Raw genomic sequence first — 25,096 nt, 5'->3', positions numbered from 1 at the left:
TGAATGGGGCCCAGGGGGACTCAGGGGCTTTGCCAGACCTACCTGCATAGTTAACCGCACACTTCCAGGGAAGAGGAACATGTGGGGTAGAGCCATAGGGCATGGACATTTCTCAGCTGCAGCACAAACCACATCTTCTCCTTTTTTACTACTGTAGGAAAGTTCATGTGGAAGAAAATATTAGAGCACATTGCCTGGCTGGCTCTGCAGAATGTGGAAAATAAGCAGGAGGGATGGGAGCAGCAGGGAGGGGTGGGCAGACTAGAGGAAAACTTCACCCCAGGCAGAACGGTGCAAGGGCTGGGGAGAAACTCTCTGCATGCCATTTGCCAGTCATCTTTGCAGTCCTGGAAACAAGCGCCAGATCCTGGAAACGCTGCTGGAAGAGAGGCTGTACCATGAATTTTGAATGTAAGGCAGCCCCGAAGAGCCAATAAATACATTTGCATGCACATCCACATAACCAACCTTCTCACCTCTTCCCCCTTTGACACCCAAACATGGTATCCAACCTCTGGGATATATTCTCCCCCACTACCAGAGACCCCACCTGAGTCCTGTCCAACAGGTCATTCCCAAAGTTCACCCTCCTGTTAATTATATTTCCCTCTCTGATCCTCCTGCCCTGCCTAGGTTGGCTCCTGTCCGAGTGTCCAGGGCAATATATGGCAAGCAGGAGGGCATGGGAATCACGGGGCTGACAGCAGTAATTTATAGCTCATACTACAGTGGTTCTGAGTTCAAGAGGGTGGCTGGAAGAGCAGTTTAATGAAGTGCAAAGGAATGGGCAGCATGACATACTGAAGCTGAAAAAAATACCAGCCTACTGCTAAATAATTTTCATCTGACTAGGCACGTCCTGCAGTCTCTAAATCCTTCATCCCTGCTTTCCCCATGCCCCCCAAACCAGACACTCTCATGTGGAAGGTGGGTCCATCCCCCTATGACCTCCACAGTCCACAGCAAATGGATGGGAGCTGGTCCCAGGGTCATCCTGGCGGGTCCACCACGCCGTTAGCCAACGAGGAGCGGGGAGCAATGTCCCGGGAAGGTCAGTCACTGCAGCAAGGCAAGAGGATGGAGATGGAAAGCACTCGTCCGGCTTCTGAGTTACTTTGCAAGAGAACTGGGATGGAGATGAGAAGCCGGTGCAATGAAGGCATACTGGATACCATATGCACCTTTGATCCCATCTTGCTTCCAGTTCCTGGAGGCAAATGGTCTGGCAGACACTGACGGGATCTGCCTCTGCTAGTCAGCTTCTCCTGATCCTGTTTAGCCCATAAATTAGACTCGATGTCATAGCTGTGGACAGCAGTTTCCAGACTAATGGGGCAGAGCCGGCATCCTTATTCCCACCTTCCTGTGTGCCCACGTTGGAAGGAAAGAGTGAGTGGCTCCTTTCCCCACGTGCACTGAACGGGAAGGTTGTGCAATGACACAGGATGGTGGTGGCCTCAGCGATGCCCCTTAAAAGCCTGAGCAAACCGGAGGCCCTTTGGGGCACTACCAGCAGTGGGCAGGGCTCAACACAGGCAGTGCTGCTTCTGCCGCTCGCTCCTTGCTGCTGCCTCGCTTTATGCCTTGAACGGATTTCAAAGCTCTTGGCACCACCCCTGAAGAGCCACAAAGACCCGGCCCTGGAAAAGGGCTGCGGCTAGAAAAGCAGATGCTATATCACTCCTCTTTGCTGGAGGACGGCTGGGAAGAGGAGGCCCAGGAAATGAGGGTGTATTTCATGTTGACTTTGCTATTTGGTGCAATGCCAGAGTATTCAGCAGTGGGGGAGGAGGGGAAGGTTATCTTTGCTCCAAAGAAAACTGAGTCTTTCCGCCAGGGAAATCTCCTCTGAGACTTGAAAACCGATGGGAAGGTTGCCCTTGATGCTCCCGACCGGCATGGCGTGCCCTGCCACAGGGTCGCTGCCCCACAGTAGGTACAGCTCAAATCACCGGCAGCAGGGGGAATTACTGTAACCGCAGGGCCATGCCGCAGCTAACACCCTCCTGAACATGTTTTCCGTCCCATAACCCTGATGCAAAGCTGGGTGTCCCCCCCTTGCTTAGTCCCTGCCAGCTCTTTCCCATCCTCCCAGCATAAAAGGCTGAGGTCAAGCCCTGCCAGCTCCTACCCTGGTTGCCTCACGGACATAGGGCTGCTTTGTAGGGACAGACACTCGTCCTGCTGCTAAGCCCATCCATAACCCTAATGTGAACTTGAGTTGGGGAGGGAATGAACCCCCCCCCTCTTTTCTTTGGACTACAACAAAACCAGCCCATTTCCTACCACTGCAGCTCTTGCAACATCTGATATGAAATCCAGCTCCTGAGCTGTTAGTTTGGCTGATGTCTTCTACAGCCAGCTGTAGACCATGTCTGCATCTTATACCATGATATCATATAGGATATCCTATATATTGTGCCTGCATCCTACTTCTCACTCAAGCCCGAGTCTGAGTGAGCAGGTCTCTGGGATGACCAGTTTGCCCAGTGAATACCATAACCAGCCCAGGGGCACCTAGCACCTGCCCTCTCCCTGGCTCCGCACCCCGCACCTATGGGTGAAGAGAGCAGTGAGTTTGCTGGGTGAACGTCCACCCTGCCTACAATCAAGTCTACTAGAAGACTGTATCTGTCCTTCACCCACCTGACACCAGCCATCCTCCCAGCTCCACTTTCCAACCTGTCATCGCTGGCAGGGCCCTGGCTGCTCTTCTGTTACCTTGCGGGGGTTGTGTCCATGGGTGTAATTCAGAAGGGCTGTAAGGGTTAAAGCTTGGGGCTTTGAATCTCCCAGTGCTCCTCCTCTGGCTGTGTGCTGGAGGTGTGCAAAGCCAGGAAGCGATGGCGGTGCTGGTTATCCATGCCAGATGCGTGCTTTTCAGGCCAGATATTCTGTGTCCTGATAGAACTCAGTGGAGTCAAGGAGAAGGGCAGATGCTGAGAAACAGATGAGGGAAGCAGGGCACAGCAGAAAAAGACCCTGAAATCTTTTTAAGAAATAACACCTATTTATTGACACAGCCCTCCCTGGTGCTGCCTGCCCCATCCCTGTGGAGGGAAGATCCCGCGCGGCCGAGCTGGTCCCACTCGCCCCCCAGGAGCTGTAATTCGCAGTGTTTCCCGTGGGCCGGCGCAGAGCGCTCCACGGCCAGCTCCAGCAGCTGGTGTGGGAAAGCTGCCACGGGACGTCCTGAGCTGCTCCATGCCCCCAGGCCCCGGCTTTCCTCACCCTACGCAAACAGTTTGTGCAAGAAACCCCGGGCTCAGCCTCTCCCCGGGGTGGAGCACCACCAGCACACCCAGGGACGTGCTGCCCTTGCCAGCCTCTCCCAGCCACCCCTGGCACAATTTTGTCTGCCGTTCCCCGGGTTGTTTGCAGCCCAAGCTCCGTTCCTGCAGTTTACCCAATGGCTGCACCCAGGGCCTGCAGGATCCGGCCTGCCTGCTCCTCTTTTGCAGCCTAGGGCACCAGCTTGCAGCAGTCGCTGTTTTCTCCCCAGTCATGGAGGGCCCCTGGAGCCAGCAGGACGTTTGTCCCATCCTCCCTTCAGCCAGTGCTGTGTCACGACACCCAAAATGACCAGGGGAACATGACAGTCCTCTCGACGTGGCTGCAAAATGTTCAGATGTCAGGACAATCCCGTCTGGTTGGTAGTACTGCTGGCAGCAATTTCCCTGCAAGACATATAAGCTGCGTGGTTACCTGGCATCCAGCTTTGCACCCTTTGCAACAAGGCCACTACCTTCAAGTCCTCAACTTACTGAGATCCCATAAGGATTTGGTTGCATTAAGCCACTACACACCTTTCTGGGCCAAGGCTTCAGCAGGATGCAAATCAGCAGAGCATCACTGCCATCGACGCAGCAGAGCTCCTCCAACGCTGCGGAAGAGCAGCCACAAGCTGGCCTCCACCTCTCATCGGGCATTGCTGCACCTCAGCACAACTGTGCATACGAGCAGGCAACATGGGACACGTTATCCAGTTTGCCCTGCCAGTCCTGGGTCCAAAGACCCATCCCTTACATCAGGGATGAGCATTGGACATCCCCGATACCTCTGTGCACTAAGCGTGGCTCATACGTTGGCAAGCTCATCCTGAGGTGCTGGCCCATAAACATGCCAGAAAAGACCAAAATGTGTTAATTATTTTGCACCTTGTAATTGTCAGGTCCTGCTCTGTGGCTGCTAAGCCCAAGGGACCTGCAGAAAGCCCTGATACAGGGAGGAGGCACAGGGACAGGCAGCTCCCCTGCTAGCTGACGCCCTTCAGTTAAACCCCCTGAAACCCAGCACGTTCAGTGTTTTCATCCCTGCACCTACCACAGCTGCTTCCCGGGGAGTTTTGGAGGGCAGCAGGCTGGAGCCCAACAGGCAGCCCGCTATCAATCACCCCCCAGCGCCCCAGGACTGCTGGATTTATACCAGGCCAGCCTCCCTGCAAACACAGCAGCTGCTGCAAGCACGGTCAGAGACAAGGAAAAACAGCAAAGCAAAGAGGAGGGGACAAAAAAAACCCCTCAGAGCAGGCAGGAAAGCCTGAAAAGATCTGGTTGGACCCAGGGAGGATGAAGCCCTGCTTTCCTTGCTCTGCCCTCCCTCCTTTCTCCTTCATCCCACCCCTAAAAAAACCCCGCTTCTCTGCCTGCGATTAAAAACAAGGCTTCCTTGAGCAGCAATGAAATCTCACTTTTTTTGTGGGGGTAGGCTGTGTTACTGGGAAAGGACAGGGGCTGCCTCCAAGCTCCGACCCACGCCTCCCCTCCGGCCCCGAATTAAAAAACAAGCAGCTCCAGAGGAAGAAGGCAAGAAGGAAAACATGCCGTTCCCTGCAACTCTACCAGCTCCTGCCTCTCGCATCTCAGCAGCGGAGGCCCTGGCCTGTTGGCAGCGTGCGGATTGGCCGGGGGGGGTGGGAAAGGGAGCCCAGTTTGGTGTTACTGGGCAGACTTGGAGATTTTGGGGGGAACGGAGGGGGGGACGCAACACACACACGCGCCTGCGTCAGAAGGGGAGCGTGCACAGGGCTCGTTTTGTGATGCTGGATTCCAGTTCGCCTCCGCCAGCGCGCTGGGACACAGCGTCAGCTGCTTTCTGTCTCACGCTGCTATTTGGGAGACAGCGATAGAGGGGGGACGGGGATGGCGGGGGGGTGTCTCTGGCTCTGGGTTGGTGCTGGGCTATGTGGTGCCCGCCTGAATGTCCCCATTGTGCTGCCAGGGAGCCAGCAGGAAGCGCTGGCATCGCCCTTCTGCGCGCCTTGGCACCTCCGCGGCACTCTGCCAGGACTGGGGACCCCGGGAAAGGGGCTGTTCCCCCAGGGGGATATTGGGGGGAAGGGGGAAATAGGAGGGGAAAAAGAAGGGGGGAAAAAAAACAAACAAAAAAACAGGGTTTGGAAGTAGAAAATGTTACCGTGCAGAAAGGGGAATGAAAGGGAAGGGAAAAACACAGCCAACCCCTTTGTCTGCTACACTTCGGCATTTTTCTTGGGGAACAGTAAAAATATCCCCCTGCCACTGCCCCAAAATGCTAATTTCATCCGAGAAGCTGGGTTTGCACAGGTGGCTGGCCCGGCACAGGGCTAGACGGATCCCAGCAGTATGTTTCACCCAGCCCTGAAGCCCACTGCTGACTGGTCCCTGGAGCCACCCCTGTGCTTGGCTGCTGGGGCTATCCCCATTTCCACCCAAACTCCCCCCTCTCCCTCCCTGCCCACAGGATGGGTGCCAGGCAGGGGCATACACCCATCCTGACCATGTGTGGAAGTAGCCAAGCCGAAGAGCCTGGGTCCACCTGGACGGTGTCTCCTCCATCACCAGTGCGGGCTGAGAAACTCCAAAGCTGCTCAGCACTCCCACACAGCTTGACAGCACAAAATTAAACCCGAAAGCAGCAGACAAAAACTTAAATGGGAACAGGAAAGGATTTATTTTTTTCCTTCCTTAAAACGTGTGAAAGCCAATTGATTTCTCTAGGCCAGAGCCCAAGTGCAGAAGTAAAATCCTTTCCCAACTCACCGTGCCAGATGCCTGCTCCATCCTCCTGCGCAGGGGTCTGGGGTACCTCCGGACAAAGTCTGTGCCATGCTGAAGGAAGGATGCAGGAGTCAAGGCTCGATGCATGGAACTGAGAGCAAAATGGAACTTTTGCCCCCCAAAAGTTACCTTAACAATCCTAAAAAAAAAAAAAAAAAAAAAATTGAGTAATGTTTTGAAGAGCAACTACATGGCCTCAGGGCCCTGGTGCCCTGTCAAGGGGTAACACAGGCTGGTAGGACCCTTGTGTTGGCCTTCAAGTGACAAGTTGTGGGGCTGGCCCCATTGAGCTTTTTTAATATCTTAATTTTGCTTGCTCATTAGCGTGCAAACCACAAAGTCCACCACCCCGTCCTGAGCAGAGGGAATATAAATAGGCCCATGGCGCTGGCACCATGGAAGCAAGCAGGACTCACCCCATGTGAACGAGAGAGGAACCCATCCTGGTTCCAGTTTCCCGGTGCTTATTACATGACCTTTGAATTAATTAAAGGGCTTTGACACTGGGAGGAGCAGACACTCGTTTATTAGAGTAGCACCTGCAGTTACAGCGCTGGTGGGGAACACCACACATGAAACGATGTGCCCACTTGTTCAGATCCCAGCACATCACAGGCAAGCACACGGAGGACAACTTCCACCCAGGGGAGACCGACCAGGGCCCACCACATCCCCCTCCGAGGGGGTATCTCACCCTCCAAGGACTTTGCTCACTCATGCCATCGTCATAAACACACAGGACCGCTACAGATCCACCTTGGCCACCCAGCACAGTGAGGCACCTTCCTGGTGGCCCTCAGAGAGATGGGGTAGGTGACAGCAGCTTGGAGGCCAGCCTGGAAGATGCAGCCCTGGGTACCTCTGAAAGCCAAGCAAAGCCCAAGACAAAAGCATTTGGAGAGCCACGCTCATTAGAGAAGAGAGTGAGGTGTTTTTCACTTGTGTGATGTGAGCTTCTATTCATGGTTCCTCATTAGGACTCAAATGACCTGTGGACCTATCCCAACTTTTGGTTGGCAGTATCTGCAACTCCTATCAGCTTGCAGTCATCCATTGGGCAGGTCACTCGAGGGAAAAAAAAAAAAAAAGCCCATGCAATTATAAACCAGGTCCTTCCTTGTGTTCAGCCTCAGTGGACACTCTCCTAGGGTGACCAAAGACACTGATCTGGGCCTTCTGCCCTCTTCCCATTCACTCCACGCTCTGGCCAAGGTGAATACCAAAGGATTTTAATTAAAACTTCTTTCCAACCACAGTGGTGGGCATTTTGTCTGTTAATTACAGAACAGACAGCCTCTCAACCAACTGAATGACTGTCCAGTTGGCCAGCGTACCCTTTCCAAACCAAGAGTTGGGAACATTAGCACCAAGCACAAGAACGGTCTTTCATAGTAAGGACACATACAAAACAAGAGGTGAATGGTCATCATCATCATTAGGAGGCAAAAATGAGAAGAACATTTTCTTCTGCTGGGTAGGGGTAGAAACTGGGCTCAGAGCCTGTCTCTGCCATGTTGAAAAACCAAGATGGGAGAAGGACAACCACATCTGACCCTCACACCTATTTCACTGTTAGAGCAAGCAGGACAGTTGATTTGCTTTGCACTCACTCCACTCTAACTTTTTCTAGTGAAAGGATGATCAGATTTGTACCCGCTGTTCCAATGGAGGTCTTGGTGGCTCTTGCCCTTAGGGTTTTAAGGTCAATGGAGAGGCCTTGTCATGAGAGTCCTCTAAGGGTGCATCTGCCTTTTGCATGACAGCATTCAGGCAGTGGCTCACACACACTGTGAGATCAGTGGATAGTCAGAAGCCCTTCTCTGTTACCTCCAGAAAATGTGAAGTCCTATCTTATCATATGTTGTTGCTTCTCAAGCTCAAAGACTTTGTGTTTTATACTGCTGAGCTTCATACTGTCGTTGTTGCTCCTGTCTTCCAGGTCATCCAATTCTCTTTTTATAACACCTGTAACTTCCTATACTGTCGATACCCTCTCAGCTCTGCCTCATTCACACATGTCAACATTGTTCTACTTTTTTTGGTCATTCACAGAAATACGAAACAAGACAGGCCCCGAGGCTGACATCTGGGTAGCTTCAGATTCTTCACCTTCCCTTCTGCCTGACAATTCCCCTTGTGACACCAGCCATGGCCACCTGATGTGCAGTCAGCCCAGACCCACCTTCATCCCACTCTCCAACCATTTCATTCTTCAGAATCCATTGGAGATCTTGCAGCCTTCCCTGGCTTCTCCAGTGCAGTCCAACCACCCACAACAAGGACAGGCATCCTCTGCATCAGAGGACCAGCTCTGGTGTGGATATTGGAGATGAAAGGAAATCTTCCAGCTATGGCATTTCTCTCTTTGAAAACAACCCGAGGCACACACGTGGTAGACTTGGGCTGTGTTTGTTGACACAGCACCGAGCGTGGAGCAGCGTGCAGAAAACCCACACCACCCTTGCCAGGAAAGAGCATAACGTCACTCACCGTAACAGCCCACCTAGGCTGGACACCACCCAGCTGCCAAATCCACTTCCCTTGAGCCGTCCCCTCATTAGGCTGATTATAATTACCTGCCAACCTAATTGCATCCTTTCCTTAGGGAGAAGTAAGCTTAGAGATGCTACTCCTACAGATCGTGGCTGGGAAGCTACTGGTAATTGGAGGGATATTTTTATAACCTATACTGAGTGCCTTAAATCAAGAGAGTGGATCTAGGCGTGCAAAAAGCTGTGGTGTATATCTAAAGCATGCTGCTCACGCTCCTCACGACTTAACATCATCATTAGCACAATTCACTTGGCAGACAGGAAAACCCCAGCTTCTGCCTTCATGCCCTCCAAGGGCTACAGCTTCAAATGTGACACAATTTCAAGGGTGTCCTGGTTGGTTTGCTTGCTCAGAACTTAAGCCTGGCTTTGCCTATACAGGGTAGCACAGAAAAATGATGCGTTCTTTAGTGACAACACAGAAGATTCACCTTGAAGATAAGAAGACACCCCCCCTCTCCATCTCTAAGCATGGCATATGCTTCAGGAAGCCATACTGTAGTCTTTCTGCCCTAAAATCATTGCCAGCTTTCCCCTGGAAAACAATACGGGTGTATTTGTAATTGAAGGATGTCGACCGGAGGATGAATACAAGCTGGTAAGCAAAGTTTTCACTTTCAAATGCTACAGCTTTGCTGTTTGGAAACTTTCTCTGTTTCATGTTCTCCTTTCCAGCCAATTCACATTTTTGTTTCAATCTTTACAGCCCCAGCCAGGCACTTCTGTGCAGAGCTGTTGTTAGTGTGTCATGGATAGCAACACATACCTAAGGGAAAGAGTCAACGTTTGCTGGAAACAGGCCTGGCTGAACTCCCTTTCCCCCTCCCTAATCCAAATGGCCCCCAGCTTTGGAAAAGTTTGCCTCCAACTCTGAACTTGCTTGGCCCCAACTGCTATAAATAGTCGGAACAAAACCTCCTGGGCCAAATGCCCTGAGTGTTTAGAAAGCTTTGATCCCGCACTGCGTTTTGAGAGCTTGAGCCTTTTCAACTTGTGCAGCTTGAGCCCATATTGCTGCTCAAAGTGGGGCCAGGGAGACCCAACCAGCGAGCTGGGAAGCAGGAAGGCGTTGAGCCCTGCGTGCACCCTGAGTGCAGACCCTCCTTATCTCTCCCGTGGCGAACCAGCAGCAGCGCAGGACCAGAGGACAGAATGCCGAATTGGAGCCACAACACCCGCTTCGAGTCCATGGACCTCCCCGAGGAGAGCCGTCCCTTGGCCGCAGCCAGCAAGCAAACCTTCCTCCTTCCTCCCAGCCGCCGTGTTTGCTTTCTGTCCCCATTTTCCTGCGGGTTGAGGGTACTTTGCTTTCCCCTCCCTCTGGGTGTGCCTGGATCTTGTGCCTTGGCACCGCTCGCCTTGGCCAGAGACGGAAGTGGAAAGACACAAACATCGGGGGAAAAAAACCAAAACAAAACAGAAAAAGGGCTGCTCTTGCAGTATTTCCAAGCCATCAAGCCTGGAGTGGGAATCCTACGAGAAAGCCAGCTCTCACAAAACCCCAGGCCAAGAGGTTTGGATAAGCAGCCCCAGGATTTGCATCCCCCCCACAAAGATCTGATGGTTTTGGAGGAGCACGGCTCCTTAGCTCTACTGGCCGCTGGCGCTTGCAGGGGTGCTCAGCACCCACAGGCCGGCAGCTGGAGCAGGCACCTGGGCAGACAACCAGGACAGAGGTGCAGCACCAAACCATCCTCCCTTCATGTTGCTTTAGCAGCAATAACATTTCCTATGAGTTTTGCTGCAGCCTCGCACTTGGCCAATGCTTTTTCCCAACTAAGTGACTTCAAGGTAGTTACAGGACGCTTTGCTCCAGAACAAACTCCACTCAAAACTCTTGGAAGTGTTTCAAACCCCAGCAGCAAGCATTTGCTCCCTGCCTTCTCACCTTGCCCTGCAGCAGGCTCACAGTGGTGAAATCGTGGCTCTGTACAAATTCACGGGAGCTGGCATGGGCTTGGGATGGCACATCTCTGGGGACCCAGCTTAGCTAATACTGCATTCGGAAAGGGCTGAGGTCAGCCCCATCACTCTCTGTCACTGACAGGCATCTAGCATGGGGGCAAGACAGCCTGGAAATTACTCCTTAGAGGAAGTCATAAAGCAGCCCAACTTTAAGGGAGCAGTGAAACCCCACGCACAGAGCCCATTGCAGAGAGGACCGGTGTTCGACCCGCTCATAGCCCCGCCGCGTCCCACGGTGCGTCAGACGGGGCTTGGTCCTGCTGCCTCGTGGGGCAGCCGGGTCACAGCAAAACCCTTGCAGGGGACACCCAGCCTGGCCGGTGTCCGCATGGTGTCCAGCCTGGTGTCACTTCTAGAGCACCCATCCTTGGCTCTCCGAGGCCACGGGACTTGCCGCCTGAGCCCTGCCAGGGAGCTTTGCCCCCTTTTTCCTGTTTGCTGCTCACCAATGCCACAGGGCAACCCTCACCCAGCTGCAAAAAATGGCTGCAGCACCCAGAAACCCATCACCTCCCCGCTTCCCAGGCTGCAGCACCCCGGCTGGGGTGGCTGCTCCCCAGGGAGCACACAGCGGGGACAGGCCACCCCACTGGGGGTTTGGCAGCACGCTGCCTCGGAGGCGAGAGCTGGCCCCGGGGCTTTGTTTTATGTCCTGTTTATCCTGCCGAGAAAAACAGAGGAGTTCAGTGTGCAGGAATCTCGCGCCCTCGCCCCGCTCCCCTGCCGCATGAAAGCTGCTGAGCAAACAGGAGAAAATCAAAGGCGATTGCACCCCACTGGCAGCCCGCTGGGTTTCCGCACCGCCGGCCCCGCTGCCAGCTCTTACATAAGCCGCCGGCTCAGCCCGGCACTGCGCTCAGGGCTTTTTTTCTTGTAAACCAAGCAGCTGCCCCAACGGAGCCTCTCCGGGACCCTGCAGCTGTGCTACCCCCTCCGCTCGTCAGGGAAGACTTTTCTCCTGCTTCCTTGCCAGCCTGTCGTTTCTTTTTTCCCCCCTGTCAAATAAGATGTGAGACCTGGGCAGCCCCTCTACACACAACCATGTTCAGGTTCTATACGTTCAGCTGGTCGTTGGCACGGCGGGGTGTGGGTGGCGGTGACAGCCAAGCCAGGTTGTCCCCATGGCATCCTGCAGTCTCCAACACCATGAGCCACCATCTCATTTCATCCCACCCTCATCAAGACTCAGCACTGGGGCATGTTACCTTCTCCTGCTGGAAAAAGGAGATGCTTTGGTCCAAATCTGAGCTTCGTAATGTCAGACCTCACTTCTCTCCGCTTTGCACCCAGAGCATCACAGGGGCAGTCGCAAGAGGTTCGGCACCGGTGGCATGGGTGTGCATCCTCTCCACCAAGCACAGCCTGAAGCACCAGGGCAAGCTGTCCCTGCTTTCTGCAAGGGCGTCTTGGTCCTGTTATCTTTGGTTGTCAAGCAGTCCCCAGGCGTAAGGGCATCCCCAAACACATGCCCTGCATGGGTTATGAGGACTCATTTCCCCATCTCTCCTGGGCATGACCTCTCAGCAGAACAGGAATGAAAACCCTGCAGACATAAAAACACCCAGGGAAGAATATTAAATCCCCTACATATCCACCCCTCACCATCAGCATAGCCGCACCTTCCCCTCCACCACAAGGTTATTCTCTGATTTGGCAAGGTGACAGCTGCCAAAGGAGGACAAAGAAGAATGATGTCACCCTACCTTCTCTTTTCATCCCTACCCCTTTTTTTTCTCTCTTTGCACGCCTTTCACTGCGGGAAAAGGAAGAAAACAAAGTTTCATGCTTTGAGAGGTCACTGGGAGCCAGTGCGTGAGCAGAGGTGGCTCTCAAGGGCCCCATGCCCCCACCCACCCACCCAGCCACACCAGTCCCCCTGCCCTGTGGGGTACCCTGGAAAGAGCTCCCCAGACCATTGCTTTAGCAGCTCCATCCAACACCGGCTAGACCTGCCATCCATCAGTCTTCGGCAACACGCTATCATCCCCTACCATGCAAAAGTATTCTTGCTTCCTACATGGTTTTTTACTCTGTTTAATAATTTCTGATGAAAAGCAGTAATAAAAAACAATATCAAAATGCCATTTTCCTGCGTTTCACCATCATTCAAACCTAACAGCATGGCAGCCACGTTTACCTGCATGCTCCCCGAGACCTCAGTAGGGAACTCCTCACTTTCCAGCATGCACAGTGGAGGGATTAGATCAAATTAACTCATACTTGGAGCTGCGGCAGGATCAGGCAAATCCTGGCTCGGCTATCTCTCTTTAGACTACATCGTGCAAACAGAAGGGCTGGAAACAATTTTACTTTAATTGCTTTTTAAAATGCAGCCAGCAGATGGTTTGGTAACCCAAATTCATGACTCTTTCCACAGCTCCAGGCTGCTGGCTTGGAAACCAAACCCAAGAACGACCCAGGTAGTGAGGGACCCATCCTGCCTGCTTTACCAAAGTGCTGGCCATGATGCCCAAGACAGGACTGCCCAGGCTGGCTGAGAGGGACACTTCAAGGCTGCCAGGCCATCAGCTGCCTTTGTTGCATGTCCTGTCTGCAATCCCCAGCCACCAGCACCAGTGGAAAGTTTTCTCCATTTCTAGCTGTTGGTCTCAGCTCAAAAACTAGCCAAATATCACTTGGGCAGCCCAGGACTGGCAGGGACAGTAAGCAGGCTGGTCTCTGGTCCCAAGTGTTACTTTTGGTCGGAGGCAACAGGCTGGCTGCTCCTGAGGAGCACTCGCTCAGCATAGGACAGCCAGAAATAAGGGACAATTTGAAGTGCACCACAGCCTGTGGTGTCAGGGCCACCATACTCGGAAACACCCTGGTAAGCCTGGAGAACCCATGAGCATATAACATGGTCCGCAGCTTCCCGGGAGAGCATGGCATGGTCTCTCCAGGGCATGGGGGGACACTCCTTTCCCACACATCCCTTTGTCACTTGGTCCTTGGGGGCTGTTCTCATGAACCCATGCCTGAGAGCATCCTAGCTGCTCCTGAAAGGCTCATGGGTTAAGCAAGCAGAGTCCTTTTCTTGCTGGCTCTCACCCTGACCTGCTGTGTGACTTCCCACTAGTCCCTTCACCTCCCCTTCTCCACGGCAGTCACAGGACTGCTGAGCCAGTGTTTGCGATGTCTCTGTGCCCATCAAACTGGGAACGGGGACTGACAGGGCTACACGCTGGTTGCAGACCTGTGCACTACAGCAGGGTTTTAATACATCCAGGCTGACTCTCCTGACCCGAGTGGTTTATTCTTCACATGTAGTCCCCACCTCTCTACGAAAACCTACGCACTCAGCATCCCACTGTACCCAGCTGCAGAGCTCTTCCCCAAAACCAGCCACATCACAGTGCGGAGAAATTAAGGTCGTCCCAAGAACCTCGCTAACGTCTGGTGAAGCAGGCTTGTTTTTCTGTTACAAAGTAATTTGAAATTCTTGGAAGGCAATCAGGAAAGTACAAAGTATTCCAGCTCAGGACAGCCTGGGACTCATTCCTTAGAGGCACAATGGTTGTTTACTCAATCCCTCATACATTAATATCTAAAAATTCATGAGTTCAATTGTAAACAAGAAGTACTGGCTTTACAGTGTTGTCTATTTAACAATAGTGGTTCCAGCCTGAATGCTGATTTTGTTGTTATCTTTATTCTAATCTATCATAGGGTCAAGATCTTGCAAAATTATGGGAAATATTTCAAGCCCATTTATTTCTGGTTTTGAAATGCATCCCTCTGAAACCCAAGGCCAAAGAAAGACTATTTCAAATCAACATTGAAGAGTACAGGCAGGGAAAAGAGCTGTTTGTGCCAGCACTGTCCTCTGGCTCAAGAATAAATGAGGAGAAAGCCGACCATAGATACATTTGTGCTGGAAATCTGTAGAAGATTCTGAACAATTGAGAGGGAAGCTCCCCAAGGCAGTCTCCTAAGGGAACTAGTGGACACAAAATAACCCAAACCCAACCTGTTTCCAGGACAAAGCACAACTGGTTTCTGGAAGCACCTGTACCAGCGGGTTGCCTGTGGTGAGCAGAGGTCGCGTCTGCATTCATCAGCCCAAGGACTCTAAGCCCAACAGTCCAGGACTCTTCCCAACATTTCTGAGGAAAGCCTCTGAAACTGCATCCTGACGGCAAGCTGGTGAGCCCAGTTCCCTCTCCCAGAAGGAGCTATGGGGGATGAGGGTAGAAAGCCTGCAGGATAGAGATGGCCCACAGCTCATTGGAGCTCACCTCCCCTTCCGTCTTTGCTGACTGGCACTGCCACAGACCATTCTCATGTCAGGTCTGTGCAGCCTTGAGCTCCCCAGCTGGTCCCACTTACAGACCTCTGTTCCTTTTGGGTCTGATGCTTGGCAGAGGGAGAAAGCTGAGGCCGTGGCTGTGAGCTCCAGGAGGTTCACCAGGACATTCACGGCTAGGCTGGTGGCATTTCCTGGCTCCTTTAAGGTCCTACATAAATACACTACTGTTTCAGGCATTATGGTGCCAGGGAACATGGGTTTAGCTCAGCTTTCTCATCTCTCCTGAGCAACAGCTACTTGTTTAGGTAGCCTAAACAAGATGAGATCCATCCCTCTTGCTTGCAGACTCAGAGCAGATCAGCCAGCTCCACCCTGATGCTTTGTCACACTTGCACAGAGCTCAGACACCTCCACACAAGCCCCTGCTCCAAGTGGGTGAGGAGAAACAAATCAGAGAGTACTTTCATGGGTGATTAGGGCTGTGTGTGAAACCCCAGTTGCTTCTCCTGGGGACAAAGCCCCAGGCCGTGAAGCAGCAGACTGCATGCTAATCTCAAGGAAGCGATGCAAGAGGAGGAGGGTGCTTCCTTGAGCAGGAGGTTCATATACCTTTATCTTTGCTGCTGTCAAAGGGCAATAGCTGAGATTGCAGTGTCTTGGAAAGGCCTCTATGCAAGCTATCTCCCGAGGACATCAACAAGCCTGGAAAATCACCTTCACTCTCTTGATAAAGGTTTCAGTGAACAAATAAACTCCAAAGCAGGTTCACAGGGAGCAATCACCTCTACTGGCTAGAATACATCAGCTTACATCTGAGTGAAGCCTTTGGCTTGCTTGAACCACAGGTACTGCCTGAAGATGCACAAGCCTGCTCTCCTCTTGAGGTTCACCGCTGTTTCAGCTGTAACTTCTGCCCTGCAGAAACCAGCCAGACAGGTGGGGTTTACAGGGTGGTCATCCGAGTGCTGCCAAATCACTATTCAAGGGCAAGAGCTCTCAGACAAGCCCAGATTTCAACCAGTGAAGAAACGAGAAGAAACACTCCACAATTCAATCACTCACCCTTTCTGCCCCATGAAAGACAGCAGGACATGTCATTCAAGAAAGTCCATGAGCCTTTGATCTTTATTGCTGTCTCTTCAGCCAAAGAGACCTCCACTGAGGAGAAGTCACTGCTGCATCAAAACCTGCAGTGCTACAGCAATGCAAGAGGTAGCATCTGGCTCCCTGTTCACTCCAGTGAGCAGCTACTTCCATGGGCATTATGGGAACGTCCCCTTTGGGACATTTATCTCTATGTGTGAACACAAATGTTCTCACTGGAAGAGCCTAAAACCTGTCTCCAAACACTGTCCCCCAGTCCACCTCACCAAGGAGGACACGATCTGCACCAAACCTGGCTGGGACCATGCTGATGCCGCTCAGGCTGATAAATATCCTGTTCTGATGAAAAAATCCATCAGAAAAAATAGCCTCTGGCTATGGTGGGAAAGGCTCCTTCTGCTCCCTGCAAGGGCTCAGGGTACCATCCTGCAGCCTGTGGGCAGGGTGGGAGCTCCTCCCCGACCGCCTGCGGTGACTGCAGCGGAGCACAAAGCCAAACTGCTTTTACAGCTTCGCCTGCCCAGATCCCCGGCTCTCGCCCATCCTGCCGGTCAGCCAGTCCGCCCCAGAAGGCAGCTCTATGTTTGTCTTGGATGACCTCCTGCCGGACCAGAGCTTTCCACAGTGTGGCTCTTCTGCACTGCCAGAGAGCGGATTTCCTGCCGTTTGATCTAAATTTGCCTGTCGTTTCACTGAGCGCCTCCTGATTTCCTTCATCAGCCCCAATCTTTCCATCAGGGAGACAGCCCCGAAGCCTGGGGCTCTTTGGCAGGGAGCTGGGGGAGAGGCCTGGTGGTCAGAGAGCAAGCACTGCTGGCCCATGCCTCTCCTCCGGCCCTGGAGCTGGAGGGGTGCAGAGGACCTTCCCTCCCTTCCCAGGCAGATCAAGCCTGGACGTGCAGTGCCCTCTGCCGATCTGGCCCCCGAGGGAGACGCGGGAAGACGCAGCATGCAGGGCTCTCAGCAGCTCTGCAAACCTCGGAATGGGCAGCCAAACCTCCAGCCTCCCTGCTAGCTCTTTGTTGGCAAGGCAGAGACAGTACATTTGTCTCTGCTGATAGATTGCCGTTAATCACAGCTCTTGGAGCAGCTGTTTGAGAAGCCAAGCTGGTGGAAGAGGCCCCGGTGGTCCCATCAGCCAGCTCCACACCTGCAGGTTATAGCTACCTAAAGAAACCAGGACATCTTCACTACCCTCTGCAGTCCCACCCACTAGGCTTGAGCAATGCTTTCCTTCCCTGGGCCACGGGGAGGGGAACAGCCTAGCAAGATGGACAAGGAGCCAGCATGGGGGACAAGACAGTGTTCCTTTTCCCCTTGACCAGAGGCTCCCTTTCCCAGGAAAAATGTGCTGCTTTATCTTGAAATAGTAGAGGGAAGCACCTGCACAGGGAGGACAGGCTGGTGGTCCAAACCATCCTGGGGAGCAGAAGAGCCTTACTGGGAACTGCATGGATCAGGTGTGAAACAGAGACATCACCCATACCAGGGCCTCAGTGAATTACTGCTCTTGCTACAGAAACCTTCCTGGGAACACAAAGATAGACATTAATTAATCAAAGGCCTAGAAAGGTCCCTTGCAATGTTCCTGCTTGCAGGACTGTAGGCGAGGTTAGCTGTAGCCCAGTGTTGTTAGCTGCAAGTCCTCTACCAGTGGACTTGTGAACCAGCCAGGGGAACTGCAGAGCAAGGGCAGCGTCCTGCTCCAAACGGGCAGAAAGAGCATCCCAACTGGTTTCGCTGGAGTTGGTAGAGCCCTACTGAGGCCCTGCAGGTGTGATGGACCTGGGTTGCTCCAGTGCAGAGGAAGCCGAGAGCTTGGCACAGGGCCCAGACCACTCTGGATCCCCACCATCACAAACCTGGAGTTGCTCCTGAAGCTGCACGCAGCCATGCAGCTGGCAGGACACCCATGGCTCACAGCAGCTCACAATGGAAGAAACCACTTCGTTTTTCTTTTCCTCCACCCTGTCAAACCCCCTCCACTTCACCTGAGGGTGAAGAACCTCTAGTGAGGTTTAAAGGCCACAATACAGACAGCAAAGTCCACTCCTAGTTAATAAGATCCACTTTAAGAGATAAGGCCTATTGGCATCTGGAGAATTATAGAGGTTTATAATGCTGGCAGCAATATGACCCCCAGCAGGTTTACGTGGCGCAAGCAATGTCCAGCTAGATAGTCATCTCCTGGTCCTGGACTGAAATCGGCTCCTTCCCCTGACTGCAAAGACTGCATATTCCTTATCTCCACTGCAGGGGAAGGTCACCACTAACACGCAATGCATTCAAGTTTTGATTGCTCTCCCCTCTCCATTAATTTTTCCAGGACTTCTAGGCGATCAAGACACAAAGCAAGTGGAGAAGGATCTGGCTCAGTTTTGCGCTTGATTCCAAGGCAGGGTTTCCTTCCTCCTCATTTCTAGCCACAGCTTTTCTAGCACTGCCAGTCCCCTTCTCTGGGTACCCACACCCTCTCTCTGCCATCGGTCCCCGCTTGTTACATACCACTCTTACCATCCTCTTGGACAGAGGTCTCCTCTGCGCCTTCGCACTGTCCCTTGGTCTCCTTGGTGCTCCTCCAGCTGAGACAAGTGTCTCAGCTAAGGGCTAATGTCAAAAGTCAAGTCTCTGTAAACCAAAGCATAATTTCAGAGGAGAGGAGCACACGAAACCACACATAGCATCAATGCAGAGCCCAGCTTGAAAACCTCAGTGCCTCCCTCAGGACCTCTCATTCAGTCTGATCTCTCTCTCACGAGCATCGTTTGTGATGTTTCATGGATGTATCAGCCCAGGACACTCTTCCTTCCCCCAAAACATAGCTGCTGCTGCAGCGGAGCCTGGCCGCTGTCTAACGGATGACAACAATGCCATGCTTTAGGTAAATGCAGAAAGAAAATAGAGCCACACAAATTCTCCTAAGAGGAAGATAGTAGGCTCAGGCCACACAGACCTGATGCCTTCTGGTATAGCGCCTTGATTTTTTTAAGGAGCATTCCAAAACCAGCAGCTTCTAAGGTACTCACATCCTTTAGCATGGAGCTGGGGATACAGCTGAGGGTTGGTGACAGGGGCACCACGAGGACCCATCCCCGTTTCCATGACCTGCATACCCTTTTGCCAAAGCCACCTCTGGCCCCGGCGTGCTGAGAGTGCACAGCCAGTATCTCTGTACCGCACCTAATCAGGAGACACCCGGCCAGGACAACCGCCACCCCTCTGCGCACAGTATCTTCTTGTTATCTCACACCCGCTGTAAAGTGCTGGCAGGAGAGAAGCTGAATCAGGAGTGCTCAGCTGGAAGAAATTAATTTGTTTTTTAGCACCGGCATGGCCCTGTGCCAATTTGAAGCGTTCCTCCTCTGGGAGCAGAGGATGGCCCCAGTAACTGCAGTTCAGTGCCTCGCTCCCTGCGGAATAGCTTGGTCCCAAACCAAGATGACGTGTGCTGCAGCTGGGCAATGGGGAGGTCAAGGAGACCCACAGTACACCTTTTGACAACTCAAAATTATTTCTTAGTACCCTCTGACCTCTCCTTCACAGGCCTGCGATGAGGTGCCTTGGCTGCTGATATTACTTGCAGTGGCAGCACCCAGGAGCTCCCACCTACACCCAGGGCCGGTGCCAGCCCCATTTTCAGTACCACTGATGCAGTCGCCAGCATGTTGTTAGCCCAAGTAAGTCAGCAAAACCCACAGCCACTCCTCAGAAGCCTGCCCCGAGCAGGCAAAGAGCTCCCATTTCCCTGAGCTCAGCAGCCCTGCCTGATAAAGCATGGGATGGAGCCGCTCGGAGAAAAGGAGAAGAAAATGCTTTCAGCACTGGCTCTCCTCCCATCAGATAGAGAGTGCACGGCCGCGCAAAGTCCCCAAGGTATGGCTCTGGGATAGCCCCATGGCCCCGGGACACAGCCAAGCCAGGCAGCAACAGCTGCAGGGAAGAGCCCTGCTTTTCATCCTGCCGGGACTCTGTGGGGCACAGGAGCGGTCCCTGAGCATGGGGAGGAGATGCGGCCATCCAAGCCCCCCAGCCTGTTGCACCCAGAAAATACTCGCTGGCACTGGGGTGAATTGGGGAGAGGAGGCACGACACCCTGCCGAAGCTTGTGTCCTGGCCATGCCAAGCCTTTACCAATGCTCAGCTGTCGGAGCAGCTTCACCCCACTGCTAAAAACAACAGCCAGCCAGCTCCATAGTGCCTCCAGTACGTGTTCACAGGTGCGTTCCCTGCCTCAGTTTCCCCAGCTGTCAAAATCATACCCCCGCAAGGCCTGGCAAGAACCAGCCTGGGCTATTTTACATCTTGGGGCTACTCCAACTGTGAGCAGCCCCGTGTGGGCAGCCCCACAGCAGCCTCTGCCAGGCAGAACGGGAGGGCAGCGGGCAGAAAGGGGTGCCCCTGCCCGCTCGCTCGCCTCTCCCGCCTGGGTGGCCACAGGCAGCAGGGAGCCGAGCTAACCCGGGGCCAAGGAGCACCTCTACCAGGCACCCAATGCTGCCTGAAACCCTCTAGCTTCTGCTAAAGAAGCTGGGCCCACTGCCGAGGGGGGGGGCACTTTGTCCCCTGTCCCCAAGCTGTCAGCACAACAAGCATCCACCTGCATCCCTGCCTGCCTGCGGTTCTCACAGGGCAACATTGCCATCTGCTGCCTGCTGCTCGGCAGGACACGCCAGCTTTGCCTGTGCCACCCAGCCCCTGGCCCTCCTCCAGCCCTCCTTGCAGGGGACTGTCCCTGCGGGGACCCTCCAGCACCGAGCGCCACAGGCGCTGGGGCAGCACCCACGCCACCGTGTCCACCAGAGCCGCCTTTCAGGGATGCCCCGCTGGCACCAAACCCTGTGGGCAGCACAGAGCCCACGGCTCCCAGCCCAGCAGCAAGGAGCGCAAGGCAGCCGCGCTTCAGTCCCACCAAGCACCTCCAGGTCTACCTTACTCAAGGGCTTTCTATGTGGCTGGTACGCTCGTTTGCAGCTAATGAACATGCAACTGCCCAGCAGTGTCCCAAACGAGGGCCGTGTCCCCTGCCGACAGCCGGGCTTTGCGGGCACCAGTCTCACCGCTCCAAGCTGCCGTGTCGCAAGACCCTGGCGCCGAGTGCTGCCCCCGGCTCTGCTGGTGACTCACCCGCTGAAGGGGAACACACACCTCCAGCTCTTCTGCCTTGGATTCTTCATCTGGAAACACAGAGATGGTATTTTTTAACTCACAGCCACACCAAGAGACATTCACTTACTGTAAACTTTAAAGCAGCTACATATTGTTTCTACAGCTTAAGACAGAAGATGCCACCAAAGGGAGGAGAAGAGTAGTAATTATCTGCAGTTCAGAAGTTTAACCTTTAGAGAAGGAACTGGGTTTCCAGCTGTACTTGTTAAATGCTTATAAATTGATCTTTTCTAAGAGGCTGTGCAGTTTATAATTGAGATTACCCACCTGAGACAGGAGGTTTCCACAAGGAGGCCTGGATTTACAGGTCATCGACACAGACTAAGGCCGACGGTTGCTCTGATCTTCAGTAGGGACAGGGCCACAGAAGATGGCATTGCTGGAGGTCACTGCAGGCAAAAAACCAGAGGAGAAATGCGGACTTCCCTTCTCAGTTAACTTACATGATGGTGGGGGCTATCCCCAAAGCCTGGCTGGAAGTCAACAAGAGGCATCACACCATGGGACCTCTGGAGGGGTCTAGACGACATCTGACGTGAACTTACAAACACAGCAGCGCTTCTGTAGGAAACAGCATACAAGATCCTTTCTTGCATTAACTGGTGGAGAATGCTGGCGGGGAGCAGCTACCAGCACTGATTGCTGGATGATGCAAGAGGGGGAAGGTGTACAGCAGGCTTCGCGTGATTGCTGTTGTAGGAGGTAGAGAGTGGTCGGATGTGAGGGATTGCTAACCTTTACTTGGAAAGCAGTGAGGGCTGAGGAGAGTTCTAGTGTGAATGGATGCGATCCTCATTATCGATTCCCGCTTTATGTTGGAACAGCAGTTGGATCCACTGAAGTGGGACCTGCCAAAATACAGGAGGCTTGAGGACCAGCCAAGCCCAGCAGGTCCAGAAGGCTGATGGCTCTGCTTTGAAATTCACTGGTAGGATCTGAGACAATCAAGTGCAGAGCAATACACTCAAAAAGTTATCCAAAATGTGGGACCCAGGCCCTGGACCGAAGGGCCTTGCTTTGTAGGTCAGCTGCCACAGCAGAAGTTGGAAACAAGAAAAGAGCTCAAACTGAGCAGGAATGTCAGTACTAAAACAGTCATAAAGAAAAAATAAAATCTAATTTTAAGGTGTTTCTCCATCTCCAAACAAGAGAAAATGCTTTTCGCTGTGGGGATGGGTATGTCTCCTGTTATCAACAGTGAGCACAAATCTAACGAGTGCATCTTCCACCTCCACTTTAGGGCTGCATTGAGTTACCACAAGAGATCGGTAACATTCACACTCCAGGATGCTGAGATTAACTGAGGTGTCTGAGCTCACATCGCTGCCAGGTCCTAAAGGATGCAGAAAAGCAGTCAAAACCAGCACAGGATCACCAAGCTAACCAAGGCCTGAGACACTTGAGGGAAGCTGAGAGCCGGTGTCCCTTGTCCCCACTGTGTCCTGGACAGACCATCCGGACACACACCGACTGCTGGACAGGCCACCTGGCAATATACCTACGGGGCTGGTGTGCATGGGGCCCTGAAGGACAGCAAGAATGAGGGAAATCAGGCCTGTCCAAGAGCAAAATCACCTTCCCCTCCTACCAGGTCTGGCACTGAGATTTGCTGTGCCATTGCTAAATGCTGCAGTATTATTTCCTACATTTTCCACCCACGTGGCCCCAGACGCAGAGTCTACCCCTGTAGCTGCCCCTGGATCCCAGTCTTCCCAGTTGCTGGCACCTGCACATGCCACAGCCCCAGTGCAGCTGTAGCAGAGACCCCCAGCAGCTGGCCTTCGACATCCCCAAAAAGCAGGGACATCAGTGTCCTGATGTCTCCTGGGAGAGCTGCTCCAGCTGCCTCATCCTGATGGCCCATGGGGCTGGGTGTCTCCTGAGACAGCCCCAGGCTGTCCCCTCCTCTTGGGCTGTAATTTGGGTTCCAGTCTGCCTTTGCGCCTCTGACAGCCCCTGCAATGGGCCTGGGAGCAGTTGGGACGGTATTATTTGGGCTTCCCACCACGATCACTCCTTCATGGGCATGCAATGTGGTGTTTATCCCATAACCTAACACTGGTAACCAGGGAAAATACCGGGCAGATCTCAGATCAGTCTGGGTACTGCAAGGAAAAAGGGAGGGCTTCACAAAGAAAAATAATTTTAAAAAAGCACTTAGCTGCGTGCCATAGATTTTGTGACATCTTTTTCCTCTTAAATTACCATTTTCTCACCCAGGTTGTATGACTTTGTGCTTTCCTAGTATATGGCATCTTACAAGACTTTTTCTTGGCTGCATCTTCAGCACAGAGCTCTGCTGCAGTGAGAAACCAGCCCAGGAGAATACGTTACTCACAGACCGGAGCAGGGAGGACAGTTTGTTGTATTTTTGCCTGACAACATTTATCCCCTATTTCAAGAGTCTGAAGTGAAGAGCGATATTCATCAAAATTACCTTTTTCTTCTGCAGCATTTCTTTTTCTTTCCGGCTGGCCATAGCAGCATGCCTGCCCTGGGCAGGGAAAGAGCTGTGCATGGGGAAGGACACCCCCCCCAGATACCCCAAAACACCCAGCATGGCTGGAGGGGGCCCAGCAATGCCAGGGTCATCATGGGACCACACCAGCCTGGCACTAATTTTGGCAACCTGTGTTAGAGAAAGAGCTCCAGCCCTGGTCCCTGCTCTCTGTAGCTTGTGAACAAGCCTCAGCTGGCCCCAGTGATGATGCTCCTCTCACCTTAATGAGCTGAACCTGCCTCCAATCTCTGCAGATCTCTTCCCATGACTTTCTCTTGCCCTCTGGTTTTTAAACCATCCCCAGCTTGTGTTCAGTGACAGCTTCCCCACAGGTTCAAGTCCTACCACTATCCCCCAAACCAAGCTAAACCCCTCTCCTTCACAGAGATGCGGCCAAGATCTGGTGAATGCTTTTTGCTGGTATGGTGTGGTTTGCTCCAGTGCAACAGGAGGCTACATGTGAAGGAGCATGAGAATAAAACTATTGGGAGGAGGATTTCAGACTACCGGGAGCAGGGATGCTAACATATGGAGAATAGTTTGGGAAGCCAGTTCATTTATATCACATCCCTGCAATAAATATTGGTTTCAGCCTGTAGGAGAGCAACAGTGCCCTTCTGAAACAGCCTGCTCACGGGTGCTCGCATACGCCATCACTCAGCAGTGACCTTGTGGCCCAGTTGGCTCCGGCTCCAGAGAGAAACAGGTCTGCATGTCTCTGGTTTCCTGTGGGCATCACAACATTAATTCCTTCGAGTTATTGGATCTAGAGCCGTTTCCGAGACACATGCTATCATTTACTGCATGCAAGTTGTCCAAGAGAGGAAAACTAGAGGAAACGAGCACTCAGGGAGCAGGCAGTGGGATGGCGACAGCTTTGTCATGCATCCACCTGGTGAGTGGTATTGTGCTCTGGACCACCCTCAAGATGCTCTGAGTGCAGCCCAGGGTAACTACCCCTTCCCACGTGCTCCCCCAGTTCCTGAAAGCAGGATCATATTCTTGTATTTGCACATGCAAAGCCCTGATCAGAAGTGCAGGACTGAAGGCTGCTCTGTAGCGTTTTTGTTGAAATATTACCTACTGCCAGGACTTCTTGGGATTTAATTTCTGCTAATCCCAAATAAAACAACTGTAGGCAGAGAGTCCTCGGTGCTGAGATTGCCTATGAAATGAGTCAGCTCAAAACAAAGGGAAAAGTTTGATTCCGATGCCAGAGAGGAGACAGAAATCCCCACTATAAGGAAAGGAAAGCTAAGCAGCGTGTGCATGAGAGGCAGTAAGAGAAGCAGGGAGGAAATATCCCTGCAGGAAAGCTCCCACACTGGGGAGAGACAGCAACACACACACTGGACTTGTGGGGAGGGAGAAACTGCTCGCGCGGTGGCCAAGGAACAATCAGATGGTGACAAACACACCTTGAAGGGGAAGAAAAGCAGGGATTTAGCGCAACGCACTGGAGATGAGTTGAAGGTCACAGCACAAGTCCTGGGAGGAAGGCAGGGGAAAAGCACCCAGTGAACAC

At 52.9% G+C, this 25,096-nt stretch overlaps 1 protein-coding gene across 3 annotated transcripts in view; it reads right to left on the bottom strand.

Annotated features, from left to right (window-relative positions):
* Positions 1 to 2,958: 2,958 nt before the first annotated feature.
* The window catches only part of LOC104319836 (zinc finger protein 92-like), a 37,149-nt gene continuing 15,011 nt past the window's right edge, over positions 2,959 to 25,096 (bottom strand). Inside the window, exons 2-7 of one of the 3 annotated variants that reach the window (XR_011325852.1) lie at positions 21,339 to 21,460; positions 21,030 to 21,079; positions 18,411 to 18,533; positions 17,347 to 17,432; positions 6,021 to 12,098; positions 2,959 to 3,677 (exon numbers count right to left, since the gene is read on the bottom strand). The gene's annotated coding sequence lies outside the window, so the exon portion shown is untranslated. Of the gene's footprint in view, positions 3,678 to 6,020; positions 12,099 to 17,346; positions 17,433 to 18,410; positions 18,534 to 18,931; positions 19,483 to 21,029; positions 21,080 to 21,338; positions 21,461 to 25,096 lie in introns of those variants that run through there. The other 2 variants (XR_011325853.1, XR_011325854.1) reach the window with 2 other exon arrangements.

This window comes from Haliaeetus albicilla, chromosome 8 (genome assembly GCF_947461875.1).
Source record: "Haliaeetus albicilla chromosome 8, bHalAlb1.1, whole genome shotgun sequence".
In the NCBI taxonomy this organism is placed as follows: domain Eukaryota; kingdom Metazoa; phylum Chordata; class Aves; order Accipitriformes; family Accipitridae; genus Haliaeetus; species Haliaeetus albicilla.
This window is presented reverse-complemented; position numbering and strand designations above follow the sequence as displayed.